This window comes from Humulus lupulus, chromosome 5 (genome assembly GCF_963169125.1).
Source record: "Humulus lupulus chromosome 5, drHumLupu1.1, whole genome shotgun sequence".
Classification (NCBI taxonomy): Eukaryota; Viridiplantae; Streptophyta; class Magnoliopsida; order Rosales; family Cannabaceae; genus Humulus; species Humulus lupulus.
Window position 1 is genome coordinate 173,726,549 of NC_084797.1, and position 17,938 is coordinate 173,744,486.

Genomic DNA, 17,938 nt, shown 5'->3' on the forward strand with positions numbered 1-17,938 from the left:
TAGAATTCATCCCCACCTTTGGCCTATGTAGGGTTGTTTTTCAAGCAAAAGAAATACAAAGTCTCATAGGGCGAGGGCCCTTTCCACTTCATCTCATGGTGGAACGATCTCAGCGTCGCTAGAACTCGATAAGAGTTGGATTGGAGTTGAAAGAGAGATATACCAATCCAATCGGTAAACTCCCTAAAGTAATCCTTCAAGACCAGGAAATACCCAGCTTGCATGTGCTCGCAACTCCAAGCCGTGAGCTTGATATTCCTATCCGGGTTGTCCTCACCCGGAGCTTAACTACTCCTCTCGAGAGTTTTGGGAGCTTGATACATTAGCTCGCCAGAAATTTTGAGGCCATGGCAAGACAAAATGTTCAATATCTGTCTTGTGGAGGTGATCACGCTCTTATAGAGGTTAGCCTTGAAAAATTTACCTTTGGCGATAGGAATATGCCACAGGTGCTTATGGGAGATTTTGGCTTGATGAGCTCTCCATGATCTCAAAGGAGAGCTCATGAGGATGAAAGGCAATGGAAACTTTAAGATTGGGGTCTAGTGAAATAGGCCTAATTTATGGATCAAGGTCAGGGTAAACGCTTACTCGCAGTTTCCTCTTATTTCCTTCTTCAACCTCAATTATTTGGCATTGGAAGTGGACCATGATGTTCTCGCATTCAGTTTGTTCTTTGTACGTGAGAATAGAGATTCAATGTGGGGTGATGAAGGTTGGTAAGGAATGGCAAGGTCGGACCCCCACCAATTCTTCTCGGAATTCTGAATTATCTTCCTCAATATATCAGAAGATATCAAATTGGATACAATAAAGAAAAAGGGGAGGACCCTTATCAAAAAGAGGGATGGATAAGTTGTGAAAATATCTCAAAAATTCGAGCTCGAAGGCTCGAAATGATGAGATAATAATCTCAATGTAACCGAGCCAACAGAGGCTCGGAGTATCGAAATTGTATCCTCAAAAAGTGGGTACCTAATTTTCGATTCGAGTAATCTCGGTTTTCTAGGAAAAATGAGCGGTTGCCCAAAAATGAGGATATCGTCGATTAAAGTGCATTAAAACCCTATTCTAAAAATCCAATTTCTTGCTCAACACGATATCCGTATCTAACCTATCTAAAACCCATAAAAGATACCATTTTTTTTACCACATTTAGCCTATAAAAAACTCATTTTATCCCTAAACATCTTATAAAATCGATCAAATACATTTTCAAGAATAGAATCAAGAACAAATGTGAAAAGCTTTCACAAATACATTACTGCAAGGGAAAATTTGAGAAACTTATAAAACCGGAGAGTGGATTGGTAGTACTTGTACAACGAAATTCTCGGGAACTTGTTTTTGAAAGGGGAACGAGTAGGAAACTGGGGATTCTATGAGATCTATTTTCTTTTCTTTTCTTTGTAGACAACATGCAAGCTCTTGTTATGTTTTTGGAGTAAAAATGATAAATGAATGGAAGAGGAGGGTTTAAATAGGCTAAAACAATGATTCACAAGTAAATCTAGGCCTTAAAAATAAATTCACTTGAGATCTAATGGACCACATTTAATCTCGAAGATTGGCGGCAAAAAGAGGGAGTTGCAAAGATGTGTGAAGAAGAAGGGTACTTAAGTACTCTCAGTATCCATTCTCACATTGACACATGTCCATACTCGAGTGTGGTAGGTGGGCACATTTTCTGAAAGTGAAGTTAAAAAATTTCCTTCTCACAGGGCTCGAAAAGACACTTTTGAGGGGGAAAAATGTTACACCCAAATTTTGAGATTGAATTAGCAGCCTCGAAATATAGGCTCGCAAGTGGAAAGATCAAAAGTAGTAAAAGTATTCAGCATGAATATTTGTACAAATAATCGATAAGTTCTAAGGTGCCATGCCATTGGCACTCGTGCATGAACTGTGAGCTCGAAAGCGGAGGTTTCCTCCAAAAGGTAGTTTTGAAAGAGTGATTAGATAATTAGGCAACGTTATTGGAATGTTGAGCTCGAAAGTGCGTTTAAGCAACATGGGAATGCAACTATAAACCCCTATACATGTGGGTATAGTTAAAATCGAGTGTAAACAACCCTATCTTCAAAGGATATTTATTTGAATAATGTATTTAATTGTATTTATGTAAATTCATTTGTATTTGAATGTAAAAGAGATATATTGTAATTTCCCTAGAATTAGGGAAAGAATATTATGTAAATCGGGTCTATAAATAGCCTGGATTTAGTCATTTATGGCTCAGGCTCAATTCTTGTACACAAAAACTCTGTGAAATTGCTTACAAAACTTGAACGCAGACATATAAATAAAAGTGACTTGTGAACTAGGTAGATATAACTACTGAACCACGTAAAAAATATATGTTTTTCTTTTCTTTCTTAATTATTCATTTGCTTAATTGCTCTTGTTTTTAGTTAACGAAAAACGTCGTCAACACAAATGTTATAAAATATCAATATTATAATAATATTTAATACTAGATATTGATTAATTATATTAATATAAATTTAAATATTATAAAATATCATTATTATAATAATATATAATAAAATACTAGATATTTAATAATTATATTAATATGAATTCAAATGTTATAAATATTATTATTATAATATATTAAAAATATATAATACATAAATTTTGCTAGAATAAATATATTAATATAAATTCAAATATTTTAAAAAATTATTATTATAATAATATTTAATACAAAATTATATTAATATATATTCACATGTTACAAAATATTATTATTATAATAATATATAATACATAATAGATACATTATATATAAGTGTAGTACAAATACGTAACTAAATAAGAAATTATAATAACATTTTTATTCTATCAAGAATGAACAAGCTTTTTCAGTCATCATTGAGCAGTGATTTAAATAATATCATTAATGTTTTGTGCCTTAAATAGAGTAAAGTTTGTGATCTAAAAGGTTTCGTATTATTTTTAAAAAAATTATAAACAATGTTTTGGTTTAATTTTTCTTTTAATATGTTTATGTAATTCTTTTATATATAATATTATTTATTTATTTAAAATTTATATGACAATAATAAAAACTTAATAAAAATAATTAGTAAATTTTTTAAATAAAAATAGTAAATGTGCATTGCACATTATTTGTACCCATTAATAAAATAATTAACAACGAAATTTAAAAGAGATTATACAATTATTTACATTTTATTTGTTATCACAAGAACAATGCATTAACTTTAAAATGGTAAGTTAAAGAAACGTTATAAAATAAACCAATGAGTTTGTTGAAATTTACCGATTTAGGAAAATGCTTTCAGGAAAAGCAGTTGTTAGGAATAACTAATGTGCTATTTAACTAGTAACACATCGAATCAAACAATGCACAATATCTTTATATATTACAAATGTGATTTAATTTTTTTTTTATTGTTCTCTAACATTAGTTTTAAAATAATCTAAATAAGGTAAATAATTTTAAAAAAATATAAATTAACAAAGTCTTCTAAATAAGGTAGATAAATTGAAACTAAAAAAAATCATCTAAAGAAGGTTGATAAATTATAAAAGGGAAATTATCTCATTTGCGGTTATTTTTAATCATTTTTTCATTTTTACGTTTTTTTTTTTCTCATTTCATTTTTATAACAACCTTTTTTTAAATATACAGTTTGCATGTTTTATTTAATTATTTTTACGGTTTACATATAAATAGCTTTTATAATATATATATATATATTTATTGGAGCATTAAAAAAATTATATCTTTCTTGTGATATTACTGTTGATCAGTAGTTGCAGTACATGTTACATATTGACTTTAGATTGGTATTCTCACTAAAAAATGTTAACATTTGCTTCATTAGCTTACAGTACACATGTATTAACTTCTCACATGAGAATTAGGGATAAATAGTTTTTAATTTGTGTGATATATATGTGAGAGGTTAATTCTATTTTAAAAAATAATAAGTTATATAGGTTAAATGTTTATTTTTATGGTAGTGGGTAATTTGCCATAGTCTCATTCCACTAACACTAAAAGTAAAAATATTACCTACTCAAGCATTCAAACCTTGTTTAGCAACGTACAAATCAACATTTCAAGCAATTTTTGAAAATTTAAAGCAACTCTATACAACTTGTTAAGAAACTCATATTCCTTATAAGTAACCTATAAATCAACAATTAAAACAAATTAAGCAACACATAAAACAACCATTGAAACTCTTTAAGTAATTTATAAATCAACTTGAGAAACAACTCATAAAACAACCTTTAAAACTTTAAAACAACCCTATATAATAATCGTTAAGCAATCATTGAAACTCTAAAACAACCTTATACAACAATTTTTTTTAAGTAACTCATAAACTTTATAAGCAACATATAAAACAACTATTAAATATACTTAAGCAACCATTGAAAATCCTTAAGCAATCCATAAAGCAACTTGATAAACACTTATAAAACAACATGTTAAACAAACTGTTGACATCGTTTTTCGTCAACTTAGAAATGAAAAGCAATTAAACAAAATACCAGAGAAAACAAACAATTATAGACACAATTTTTACTTGATTCAGCAGTTAAAATCTGCATAGTCCACGAGTCAGTATTATTCACATTTTGGAATTCTCTCAGCTTTCTGGAATCAATTTTTCAGAGTCTTCCCAATACAAATCTTCGTCATTTACAAATGAATTGTTCCACTCTATTTATAGAGTATTTTAACGAATATCTCCCCTCATATTTCAGGGAGTTATTATACAAATCAATTAAATTAATGCAATTAAATGCATATAGTTACAACGCACGCGTATAAATCCCATGATATTTGGGATTTAACAAAAAATTACAACCAATCCCTTAAACATAGGGATTTTATAAAAATAAAGATGTTCACACTCAGCTCGCGACCTTGAACATTCAATTCACATGCCTTCGAGATTGATCAACCATCACGAGCTCGCTACCTCGGTTCGCCTCGACTTTTAACAAGTAACATTGCTCAGATCATCTTTTTCGAGCTCACAATGCCCGAGCTCAAATCGTCTTGTCTAATGGCAGGAGAGGAATCAGGGAATTTATACAAGTGTTGAACCACGGTCATTGTTGCTAGGAAAATATAAATTTTCCTCAATGGAAATAGTAAGAAATTACAACTCTATGCAATATATTACAAATAATAATGATTGATTAAAAGGAGTTACAACTCTACAACTGAAAATTACAAATAAACAAATAAAATGAAGAAGATGATGAAGAAGAAGAGAATAGTAAAATACAACTCTAAGCAAAATGTTACAAATAAAGTAAAGTGTTTGAAACAAAGGAAAAGAAAATATTACAACTCTTGAACAAGAAATACAAGTAAAAAGAACAAAAGAATAAGAGAATAAGAAGAAAACAATACAATAGAATGGAGAACAGAAATACAAGAAAACTCTCACTTACACAACCTAAGTGAAGAGGATTGGGGATCACCAACTTGAACAAGGTTTAAAACATTTGTCCAAAAGCTTATTTCCCCCTAACTCAAGCACTAAGGGATCTCTCTCAGATATTGGAAAAGCTTTCTGGAATTATCAAGCTTGAAGGCGTTTCTAGCCAAGTGCTCTAATGGATAGAAATATTGTGTCTTCCAAGTGAGCTATAGGCTCCTATTTATAGAGTTTAGAGACACCCTTTGAATTTCAAATTCCACCAACCCCAATGGTTGTTACCAATGTTTAATTGGATTAATATGGAATTAAAAATGAGATTTGGGAGTTATTTGGGTTTTTTGAGCCGTTCAACAAAAATTGAAAAAACTGAAGAAAAAAAATGGTCAGTTTTTGGCCTGTGGCCGCGGCCAGAGACATTAGTGGCCGCGGCCACTAGCCTCTGTCCCAAAAGCCGCGGCCACCAACATTCAGTGGTCGCGGCCACCGACCATTTTCAGCACTAAAAATGTGTTGTTTTTCCAAACGGTTCCAAACCCTCCCAAATTATTTTGTAACTCCCAAAACACATTATTGGGGTTAAAATCATATCTCTAACAGCCATGTCACATATGTCTTTATAAAATTCATCTCAATATTGTGTAACAACAATTTTACACAATAAAGGGTAATATTTGGAAGTTACAAACACCACTGCAAAAAAGGGTTTTTAGGACACTCACATATATGCAAGTCCTAAAAAACAACTTCTGGACTTTTTAGGACTCGCGTTGTGAGTCCTAAAAAAGTTTGATTTTGGGTTTAAAAAAAACCTCCTGGACTTTTTAGGACTCGCGTTGCGAGTCCTAAAAAAGTTTGATTTTGGGTTTTAAAAAATCACCTCCTGGACTTTTTAAGACTCGCATTGCGAGTCCTTAAAGAATCTTTTTAGAACTCGCGTTGCGAGTCCCAAAAACTTATGTCTCCTAAAAAATTGAATTTTAAAAAATCACAAATTCCCTCCAATCTCCTGGACTTTTTAGGACTCGCGTTGAGAGTCCATAAAGAATTTCTTTTAGGACTCGCAACACGAGTCCTAAAAACTAATGCGTGTCCTAAAATTTTTTAAAGTTTTATAAATAACTAAATTAAAAAAAAAAACCCACACTGATCAGCCCCCTCTTCTTTCTCTCTCCTCTCTCTCCTTCCCTCTCTCTCACCTGAAAGTTTGTCGAGCCCGACTGCCGCCTTCCCCGCTGCCACCTGCAACATGCACAGGCCAGGGAGCTTCGGAGGCCACCGAAGCTTCGACCCTCGCGAGCTCGAGCCCTCACGCGCCTCCTAAGATGGACAACAGAGAAGATCTCGGTTTTGGGTTTTCCCAAAGTTTCCGACGAGATTCCGATCACCTTGGGTCGTTGTGAGTCGAGCCACCACCACCATCGTACTCATCACTTTCATGCGAGCAAAACCCAACCAAGGATCGGGTTAGAAGTCGCCAGATTTTATTTTTGGTGTTCGTCGAAATCTATGGAGTCCGAAACTTTTTACCTCAAATCCTGCCACCACATTCCATTCCACGAAGAACCACCACCACCACGACGTTCCCCGAGCCTTAGGCTTCGAAAGCCAATCATTGTGTTCTCGAAACACCGTCGCCGGTGGTGGCGCCGCCACTGTTGTCGGATCTCTGGCGGGAGCTTTGGCCACCAATTCATTTTTAAAAAATTAATAATAAAACTTTTTAGGACTCGCAATGCGAGTCCTAAAAACATTGCGAGCCCTAAAAAACCCCAGTTTTTAAGGGCTCTCAAATAGAGGATTCGCGCCCCACGAGTCCTAAAAACCCTTTTTTGTAGTAGTGAAATTTGTAACACCAAATATGGTACATTATTTGGATATATCTCATATATCTAAATATTGTAACTCTCTATTATATGTTACAATATGTGACACACTTTGTCACATTTATTTAATCTAAAACATTATATTATAATATAATATAATATTACATTATATTATAAAATAATATAACATTCCCCCACCAGATTAAATAGTTATCTATTGTAACACTTATTTAATCAATCATTATATTTTGAAATATAACATATCCACCACTTGATTAAATAAGAACTCTTTCTTATAGGAGTCATTGTATTAGTGCATAAAGCAAAGTGTTTTTCAACTTGAACTTTACTATAGTGTAATTATCACAAAATTTTTCGAAAATTAGGTTGCACTAGGCATTGAACCATCTTTTCATGATAAGAAATCGGTGATAACACACACACCTTTGCGATGTTCACTTGAGACCTCTATGTCTCGCTTTGCACCGTTAATGGCCATGTGCACTTTCCATTCATGGACGTTCTTGAGAATACTCCCAATTCTCATGAGAGGCAGCACCACCCCTAGGTCCTTATAGGTAGAATTCTTACAGTATTTCGTTACCAAAAATACTTGTCTTTACAAGACTGAATTCTATTAAAAAAACCTTTCGGTTTTAACCCTCCACTTGGTAACACACAAGTACTCAATATCTCATATGGGACTTGTTTTGAGTACAACTAATATTCACTTGATTGACTTGTTGTTACCTATTGAACCTAACACTAGTTGAATAACTAGTGTTAAGATAGGTCCATCAATCGTGAATCTCTTTAGGGAGTTTAAGTCTCATCCCTCGAGATGATGCAGCCACTAAATCCCTTGTTAGTGGCTTAGTGAAAGGATCCGCCAGATTTTCACTTGTTCTCACATAGGATATTGAGATGATTCCTCTTTGAATCAATTCTCTTACATATCCATGTCTTAGACTAATATGTCTAGACTTCCCATTATACACTATGATGTATGCTCTAGCCAATGTCACTTGACTATCACAATGTATCGATATAGTAGATACATTATCTTTGATTAGGGGAATCTCTATCAACAGATCCCTTAACCATTCGGCCTCTTTGCCGATAGCAGCTAGAGCTATGAACTCTGCTTCCATAGTGGAATGAGATATACAGGTTTGTTTCTTGAAACCCCAAGAAATTGCACCTCCACCATGTGTAAATACCCAACCAGTTGTGGACAAGTTGTCCCCAAGATTGGATATCCAACTTGCATCTGTATATCCTTCTAATATCGAAGGAAATTTGGAGTAGTGAAGGCTTAGTCCTTTGGTTTTCTTGAGATAACCTAGGACTCTTCCAATTTCCTTCCTGTGATCCACGCTTGGATTACTTATAAACCTACTAAGTTTACTTATCGCAAATGCTATATCAGGTCTAGTACACTGGGCAGCATACATTAGACTCCCTATAGCACTAGCGTACTCCAATTGAGCCACCACTCTTCCTTCATTCGTCTCTAGTTTTACACTATGATCGAATGGAGTATTGGCATCTTTAACCTTGAGATGGTTAAATCTGTTCAATACTTTCTCAACATAGTGGGCTTGCGATAACGCAAAATCCCCACTATATTTCTTTACTTTGATACCAAGTATGGTGTCAACTTCTCCAAGATATTTCATCTTGAAGGTTGATGATAGAAACATTTTTGTTTCTTCTATCCCTTTCATGCTATTACTTAGAATAAGCATGTCATCCACGTATAAGCAAACAATGATCACATATCCCTTACAAGTTTTGGAATACAAACACTTGTCTCCATTGTTATGTCTAAACCCATTAGACATGATGACTTGATCAAATTTCTCATGCCATTGCTTAGGAGCTTGTTTCAATCCATATAAGGATTTTACAAGTCTACAAACTTTATGGTCATATTTTGGTAGGACAAACCCTTCGGGTTGTTCCATATAGACCTCCTCATTGAGGTCACCATTAAGGAATGTCATTTTGGCATCCATTTGATGAACATACAAGTTGTATAGAAGCTAAAGCGAACAAAATTCTTATAGAAGTTGTTCTTGCAACAGGCGCATAAGTATCGAAATAATCGATACCCTCTTTTTGCCTAAATCCTTTAGCTACTAATCTAGCTTTAAAGGTTTGGATAGTGCCGTCAGTGTGGTATTTTCTCCTAAACACACACTTACACCCAATTGGCTTAGACACCGGTGGGAGGTCTACCAATTCCCAAGTGTTATTGGAAAGAATGGAATCCATCTCATCATTGATGGCTTCTTTCCAAAATGCAATATCTCTTGTTTGCATAGCTTCTCTATAAGTCTTAGGACCATCCTCAACAATAAGTACAATAGGAATTTTCCTAATAACTTCCTCTCTATTTCCTTCTACCATGTAGAATGAAATTCTTTGAGAATCTATCTCATCCACTACTAGACTTTTATGATTTTTAAGCCTTTGACTTCTTCTAGGTTCAAAGGGTTGCTTTACATCCTTTTGAGAATTCTCCTCTTGAGAATCAACTTTGGGTGTAGAAGCTTGAGAATTGTTCTCATATAACAAATTCTCCTTTAGAGATGTTGAAGATTCTTGTCACATAACATATTCTCAAAAAATTCAAATTCTCTAGATTCAATCACAATATTAGACTCTAAGTCTAATAGCCTATAAGCTTTACTATTGTTAGCATAACCAACAAAAGAGCACGTTATGGCTCTTGAACCTAACTTTGTTCTATTAGGTTAGTTTTTCTTGCAATATGCAAGACACCCCCACACTTTGAAGTACCCTATGTTGGGTTTTCTTCCTTTCCATAACTCATATGGAGATATCTCATTTTTCTTCAACGGTATTCGATTAAGAATGTGACAAATGGTTAAAAGCGCTTCACACCATAAGTTGAAGTTCAACTTAGAAAACACCAACATAGAATTTATCACCTCTAGATAACACTACAACAGTATTTAGTATATATTACATTAAAGAACAGCATATATTTAGAAGTGCTATTATTAAGTGGGGGATTAAAAACACACGGATGTGAATAGTGGGGATTAAAAACACACGGGTCTGATTTTGGCGCCATATGACTAAAAACTCAAGCGCCAAAATGAATTTCTGCCAAATTCCCTTTCTCTCAGCCTTTCTCTAAGTTACCCTTTCTCTCAGCCTCCATCTCTCACTCACGAAGACTCACCGCCCTCACGAGGTCTCTCCGCCCTCAACTCATCTCTGCCTCACCGCCCTCACGAAGTCTCTCCGCCCTCAACTCATCTCTGCCTCACCGCCCTCACCGCCCTCACGAAGTCTCTCCGCCCTCAACTCATCTCTGCCTCACGAAGACTCGCTCCAGAGTGGTGCTCTTTCTCCGCCTCACGAAGTCACGCTCCAGAGTGGAGCTTCTCTGCCTCACGCCCACTATCTCAGGTTTGTTTCTCTCATCCCTGATAATATAAATTGTTGGCTGAATGTTGTAGATTGATATGATAAAAAACCCATCTTTGATAGAAACTAGATTGATATGCAAGATAACTGTTGTGAAAGAACTTTCTAAGAGCTGTTGACAGAATAAGAGCTGAACTTTGAGGAAGATAACTGTTGTGAAAGAACACCACAGATCTTGAAAATATTGATAACTGTTGGCTGAATGTTGTAGATTGATATGTCACAGCTATTTTCCCAGAACACCACAGATCTTGAAAATATGGCTTTTAAGAAGTTAGTAAATTGAAAAGCTTGAAACATTATTAAGCATTAAAGGTTTCACGAGGACTTGATTCCGAAGTACTCCTAGTGTAAGGCACGTGTGCACGGGTTCTTGGTTTAAGTCTGATATCTACAACTAATCAATAATATTAATGACCACATAATGCCAACAAATGTATGCATAAATAATAACCAGGCAATTAAAATATAACTATATCCTCCTTGTGGTGTTATTATATAGGAAGGAACACTAGTCAATACCCATTTCTTGTTTTCTATTATTATGTTCTTCTCTGTCCTTTGACCAGGTGGCTCTGGCTATTGCAAATACGGTTGGAGCAAGTATGCTGGTCCATCTGTGCGCTCTGCTACTTTCTTGGTCACCTTTTAACTACCAGCTTCAAAGTTTCATCATTCATTCATTCATTCATTAACCACAACTGTGTGTAATCCCAATTGTCACTTTCTCATATGCAGGAATTTGGTAACATTGAGTCTCCAATGTATACTAGACTTAGACAGTTTTTTTCCACTATTTATAACAGGTAGCTCCTCTCTTTTTCTTTGCTTTGGCTTTCATGAAATGAGCTTCTTTACTCACATATGTATATTTGATATGTCTTTTACAGGATGCAGGTAAGAGCACCATCACAGCCAGTGGTTGTGTCTATACTAATAATGCATTATGATGGTTAGCTTCTATATATTCATTGCCTTTTCTGTAATTTAGATAGTTCAATTTTTTTGAAGTTTGGTCGTGTAATTCTTTAGTGAGACACTTGAGAATTGTGTGTTTTTCTTGTTTGAGACACTTTCTGTCCTTATGATGTGGTTTCTGTCTTTTTATTGCAGATACTGAATCTGCAAAAGCATCAAGACGGCAACTCAAGGAAGCTATATATACAGCACTATTTAACATGAATGTTCCTGCTGTTTGTACAATTAATCAGGTAAATTTTGCTAAGCCTTAACTTGCCGCTGCTGTTTAATATTCTAAAATATTTAATACTAAAAGAAATAGGAGTAATTTTTTATTTTTTTAAAACTAGGATTCCGCTAACAATTGCTATGTAGGTATCCAAGAGAAACTTAAACCTCATACCTTGTGATATAGCAAGCCATATGCCTTATCATTTGAGCTACCCCTCTTTGGTAAAGAATTAAGATTAGTTTGTTTCATGCAAAAATGACATTTACCATCGGATATAGATTTCTAGGCCTTGATCTAATTTTCATTCTTCATTTTCCTTTTGTAAAGCAAGCTTCTGTGACTTGAGTGGTTGACAATCCTGAACAGGCACCAAATATACTTATTGACACTATAAGCTGAGATGCTTTATGTACTTATGCTTGTTTATGAGTAATTTGAACCTTTTGCTTTTGGCTTAAAATTTTCGATTGATTCTTTGATAAATGTTTTTTATTTGTAAGATCTTATCCATTTTCTGTTTTTGAAAATGTAGGCAACTTTAGCTGTGTATGCTGCTAGAAGAACTTCAGGAATTGTTGTAAATATTGGGTTTCAAGTCACATCAGTTTTTCCAAGTAAGGAGTGATAGTTTCTCTTTTATCTTTTATATGTTTTATGCTTCCTTAAACTATCAACAAGGTTTCATTTACCTATGATATATACTGATTAGCCTTGCAGTATAAGTTACAGTTTTAACTTTCCATGCAGCCTTGCTGCTTTTATTCTTCTTTTTTCATTTTCATTCTATGGATTTTCCAGTGCTTTCTTTTATATCATATCTTGGTTGCATTAAATTTTTGGGGATCTGAAATATACTCTTTTCTTTTCTTTTTCGGCTTCTAGTTTTACATGGTAAAGTAATGCGCAAAGTGGGTGTGGAGGTTATGGGACTGGGAGCACTAAAACTTATCGGGTTTCTTAAGGAGTTGATGCAGCAGAACAATATTAGTTTTGAATCGTTGTACACCGTTCGCACTTTGAAAAAGGTACAAGTCTTGCTTGTTTCTTGAGTGCAGAATATTGTTGTTGAATATTTATCCTCGTTTTTCCTGACTGTAGTTATTCTGTTTTAATACTATCAGCTTTGCACCCTCAAAGAAAATATTTTGCTCATGGTACATTAAACTACTAATACCATTAGTATCCTATGTTTTAGTGGAATGTTTCAATTTTGTTTTCTACTGCTCTTCTCTCTCATTTTTGTAAGGAGACCTTGCTGAAGCTGAGTTCTATTTATGGCCTTATTTCTATACAGAATCTCTGTTATGTTGCCTATGATTATGAGGCTGAGCTACTCAAAGATACACGAGCATCATCTGACGCAGCAGGAGAAGGTCAGTTCACTCTTTCAAAAGAGCGGTTTCAAACAGGAGAAATCTTATTCCAGCCACGAATGGTAGGAGTGTAAGTTCTGGAACTTATAATATTTATTGCTTCACGAGCACTGTCAGGAAAGTTCCAACTGTGTGGATGCATGTGAGTGTGTGTGTGTGCTGCAAGGATATTAAAACTTCTACCGAATAATTCATCGAAAAAGATGTCTAGAAATGCTTTATGTCTTTATTCTAGGCGTTAAAAATGTGACGAGAATACAGTTCTTCTAAGAGAATATAATTGAGACTTCATGAAAGTATAGTGTTTAAATTGTGAAAAACATATGAATAATATGCATATAATCAGGTAGTTGTTTCATTATTCTTCTGCAAATTTGGTACAGCTAATCTTGTTTTTCACTAGAATTGGAACTCTATAATATTGTAGTTTTTGTAAGTTACTATTATGTCTAGAATAAGGATAGTGGTATTTGTATATCTCATGTATTAATGACCACATAATGCCAACAAATGTATACATAAATAATAACCAGGCAATTAAAATATAACAAGTTACAGAAGTCTACTTGACACATGTTTATCTTATAAACCAGAAGTACAGTTGATGAATTTATAAGTTACTAATTTGCTCTCGAAAATTTCATAAATTTCAACTCAAATTCTTTAACTTAATTCCACCAAATAGAAAACCCAACATCATGATTGCTTCAGATCTCAGGAACCATGTAGAATAAACCAATAGCTATCTATATAAGCAAAATTTATAACTAAGAATTGAAACTCATTTTAAAAAAATATATACATATAGACAAATGCATATACTTGTTAAGGATCATTGTAGCCAAGAAAAACTTGTAAAACATCACTGTCAAGAGGCATGTCTACTGTTTTATGATCTTTCCTAATAAAAGTGCTTGTTTCACTTCCATTACAGATCAAGGAACCAACAAAAAACTGGTACTAAAATAAAGTAACACACTATTGAAGAATATTAAGTATTATATTTTAAAATAAGAAGAATATTCAGCAAAATACGAATAAACAAAATTAAATATCAACAGCTTGAATGAAAGAGCTTACACTCTAATGTTCTACCAAGGCTATTGTTAGGGAAACTCTTTTATGTCATTAAAAAAAAAAGAAAGAGAAGAAAAACTCTAGTCTTTTTTAATCAGGTAAGTGATCAAATAATGATAGAATTTTTTATATAACCCAATAAAAATGACAATACTGTCAATGCATGTATATGGAAAGGTTCACAACACACCAACTTATAGCTATCAAATTGATTCAAACAAACATTATTTGAAACTGGCATGATGGATGGTGAAATTGAAAGCATTTAATCATAACTTTTACAAATGAAAATGAAAAGTCTGAAGCATCAGGTGTTGGCTGCTGCAGTGGCAGCTGCTGTGTACATGGTTTGGAGAAATAGAAATCTGTGTGTGTTTGAGATGAGATCTTTGGCTATTGATCCTGTAATTCAGTTGATTAAGTTCAGTATTAGATCTAGACTAGCCAGGTTGCCTAAGCTGAAAGTGAGGACCAGTGAGGTGGCGTTCTTAGAGGCTATTACTCAGTTGTAACTGTTTTTGTTTGGCTATTTGAGCTTGGTTTGTTTTCTTGCTGGTTTATTGCTTTTTTAGGTCCTGTGTGGAGGCGTTCTTAGGGGCTATTTCTTAGTAGTTTCTGTTTTTGTTTGGCTCTTTGAGCTTGGTTTGTAATCTTGCTGGTTTTTTCAATATATTCATTTTTTCCATCAAAAAAAAAAAGAAGATGGGTGGTTAAAAGAAGACATTACACTGTAAAATAAGCAGACAGACAAGCTCTGAAATAATTTGGTACCAAATAAATATAAAAGCTCCTCCTAGTTATGTTAAAAAGATAGTATTCTAATTATTTAAAACTAAATATGTATTAGGATTATATTAATTTCATGACAGGTTGATAATGCAATTACAGAGCACATATAATCCAAAAACGTAGAAAATGCAGTACTTTCTCAAAACTTTTTTAATTAATATCATAAAAACTAAGAAAAGAATTAATAGACACCATGGTGCTTAAATATCTCACTTACACATCACTTTGAGTAAATGAATAGTTTAGCTCAATAGTTGGCCATTATGTTTGTGTGTGTGTGTATATATAAGCAAACCATAATGACATGGCCACTCTGAGCATATAACCATTGAATTCATCACTTTAATTTTTTGTCTACTGTTTTTGTCCATAGAAATTGGCATAAAACAATTCAGTAAATGTTAGAGTCAGCACACTTGGAGCAAGCCAATGAAACCAATATATAATTAAGCAGCAGCACAAAAGAGAATATAGGTATATAACTAAGTTAGACTGAAACCAAATAAATTTAGGATGTTTATAACTAAGTTAGAGGTAACAAATAAAACCACTAACTAGATGAATCAATAGCACTAAGAAGAAACAGAAGAAAGGTTAGTCATAATATACCACAGATAGTACCTAGTCTCAATATCACCATATACCACAGAAGAAAGGTTAGAAATTTTAATTATTAATAATGTTTCAGAAAATGGGTTTTGTTTTATATCTGTTTCTTTACTTATTATTATTGGGTCAATAATTTGTTTAAGTTCAGTACTTCACTGAATCACTGATCAGTCTTTCTGAAAAAGAAAGCAGATTTTCATGTTGCTCTTACAAGTAAATATGAATCAAATAATAATCTCATGAAAATTTCTACATATTTACTTATTCTATTAGACCATATATGAATGAAGAAACAACTTAAGTAACCTTAATTTTTACTTGCTCTTCTTGTCTTTAATAAACTAATAATCTTGTAAAAAAAATTAGTTGTTATTAGAATTTTTTTATATGCATGTTGAACATTGTAATAATATCCTGTAAAAGTTCAAACCTTGGTTGCTCAAGAAATCTTTGATGTGTTCGTTCAAAAAAAATAAAATATTTTATGTGTTCTTTCAAAAAAAAGAAATATTTGATGTGGTCACTACTCTCACAGATCTGTATCAAAGATTGATAAAATTGTAACTTCTGACAAATAACCATGTCTATATATACATTTTATGATTTGATTAAGCACTGTGAGATATACTGTCATTATTTTTGGGTCAAATGTACATTGATTTTGAATTTGGTGTCCTTTACAGTTAAGCATGGATTTTTCAAAATTAATCAAATCAACTTTATGGGGTTTTACTTATAATTTAAAACGTCGAAAAGTCTTTCTTTTTTGGATTTGGGTGTGTGATACCAATCCATCCATGCAGTGTTTGAATTTGCCTTTATTATTGTTTCATGAGTGCCTTATTTAATTTTTTTTAACATAATAAATTTATTGTTTAGCTAAAGTACATGTAAATTAATCCAATTTATATGAAATAGTTGCAAAATGAATGAACTTTTAATTCATGGACTCAAGTCATTGTGTTGCAAAAATTTCCCAGCACCAAAACATGCCAATCCAAATATATAAGCAGAAAACATAACATATAAGTTACAAATATATTGACCAACTCCATTAGATGTCATCAGTATATTTAAAAATCGAATCAGTATATATTGTCTCTTGGATATCTTTAAATATATAAACTACAAATTTACATATATTACCTGTTAAATATAAAATATAAAATATATTTATATTTTCGTTATAAAGTTCTTTTAAAGATAGTGTTGTGATATTGGGTTTAGTAGGGAATTTTATTCCATGTAAGTAACTGTCTTTGGTATGTGGTGATGGCTGCACGGTTGTCTTATTTGGTAATGAAATTCTAATTCATTAATTGAACCATTTTTAGATAAGAATTATTTGTTCTTATCTCATGTAATTGTTATTAATTTTAGACTATTTCAGTAAAAAAATATATAGTACATTTGACAATTTAATTATTTTGTTTTCTATCCATTTCATAAAACCCATTTCAGCATTCCATCCTCCATCCCAATCTGTAGTTTCATAAAACAATACCTGGTCATAATCATATTGGAATAATCTTACTACATCAGGAGTACAGCTATTGCTTATGGTTAAACAGTTTGATGACATTTCCTGGTCATGATATGGTGCTTATGGTTAAACAGTTTGATGACATTTCATGTTGATCAAGAATAATTGAAATTAGAGCATATGCATATAGTCCATGATTTATTACATGAAGATCTTAAAATAGGTATTTTAAAACACTATTGTTGTCTTGTGCCAGCAAAATAGTACAAAATGCCCCATAACAGACCAATTGCAACTGAAATTGTGAAAGGCAAAAAAAAAAACATAAGTTTATAGCCTCTGCATTTGCTTACAGTAGGAAACCTCTGCATCTGCATTTAGTATACTGTTTCATACTGAAGTCACTGAACCATGAATGGCTCATATCATTGATGTTTCATTTTATTTCCATGTATAAATGAGAATACAACTCTTCTTTTTCATGTGCTTATATTAGTGTTTGGTTGTTCTACTAAAAGTTCTCTGTCATTGTTAATTATAAAGTTCCATAATTTTGATAATGATTGTAAAACTAGTCTAAAAAACAATAAAAAATGGATATAAATCTTTTGCAAAGTAAAAGAGAAATCACATCTGTAAAAACGAGCTTGTGTGAGACTAAATATGCTGATATGTATGTTGAGTCTACTTTGCTA

At 32.9% G+C, this 17,938-nt stretch overlaps 1 pseudogene; it reads left to right on the top strand.

Moving 5' to 3' along the window:
- LOC133779702 (actin-related protein 8-like) overlaps positions 1-14,874 on the top strand; it is a 29,848-nt pseudogene extending 14,974 nt beyond the window's left edge.
- Positions 14,875-17,938: the final 3,064 nt, after the last annotated feature.